Source organism: Etheostoma spectabile, chromosome 4 (genome assembly GCF_008692095.1).
Source record: "Etheostoma spectabile isolate EspeVRDwgs_2016 chromosome 4, UIUC_Espe_1.0, whole genome shotgun sequence".
NCBI classification, from domain to species: Eukaryota; Metazoa; Chordata; class Actinopteri; order Perciformes; family Percidae; genus Etheostoma; species Etheostoma spectabile.
The window spans coordinates 32,956,648-32,957,823 of record NC_045736.1 but is presented as its reverse complement, the minus strand read 5'-3'; positions in this window follow the sequence as shown (position 1 = coordinate 32,957,823).

Genomic DNA, 1,176 nt, shown 5'->3' with positions numbered 1-1,176 from the left:
TGTTAGCTAACTATTCTAACCCTAGCTAACTATTTCAGCTGTTAGCTAACTATTCTAACCCTAGCTAACTATTTCAACCGTTCTATTCCCTTAGCAAACTATTTTAAACATTAGCTAACAATTTCAACCCTTATTATGTTTAAGTATTTTCACTGTTTCTCTTTTACTCTTAACTAATCATTCAAACTGTTTAGTTATTACTTTTAGCTAGTTATTTCAACCATTTAGTGATTTAGCCAAACGTATGTGTGTGCTCGCTAACAAGTTTTCACTCTGACTGCAACACAGTTGACTTTATTTTAATGTGTATATTCTTCTAATCCAAACATAACTTCTACTTTTTCAAGTTAGTTGAGCTACTCTACTGTACCTTCAGTTGTGGTACTCATTGTATGGGTCTCTCTGCAATAATTTGAGCTTATCTTGCTCTATTATATTTTCACATACCCCTGGCAACAGCACAAGTAACTACCTCCTGGGGTACACCTGGATGGGAATCACTGGAATAGAGTTTCTGTGCATTCAACTTGAGCTGAGTGTATGATCAGCTGTGTTAAGAAGCAATATTTTCATTGAACAGCAGTTTTTCTTTAATCCATAACTGTTTCTGCAGGATGCACACAGCTTGATAGAATCGGAAATGGAAATCTTTAAAACTATTCTATTATTGGGTTGTACTTACAGTTCTGTCCATTATTGTGTGTTTCGTGTTCATGTGTGTGTAAGAGGAAGTTGCTGACAGACATCTAATGGAGGAGATTAGTTTGAACCCCAGATCCTGCTGAAGCTCCCTGCGGCACTCTCTGGTCACAGATGGGGGGTTTAATTCGGTGTGTTATGGACAGTGTTGGGGAGTAACGGAATACATGTACTGGCGTTACTCATTCAGAATACAAATTATGAGTAACTGTATTCCGTTACAGTTACAATTTAAATAAGTGGTAATAGATATTTATAATCCGGTTGTTGAAATCAATGGATTGCATGACAATACTGTTTCACTATCTAAATAAATTAGGCAGCTCCATGCGTTTCACCAGAAGCCCCAATATGAAAACAAAAAAAATGAGCTTTATGCATGATCACTGCTAGAGGTAGAGATGGAGCCAGGACCGGCACAACAGAGCCAGGGCAGGAATGCATATCTATCTATCTATCTATCTATCTATCTATCTA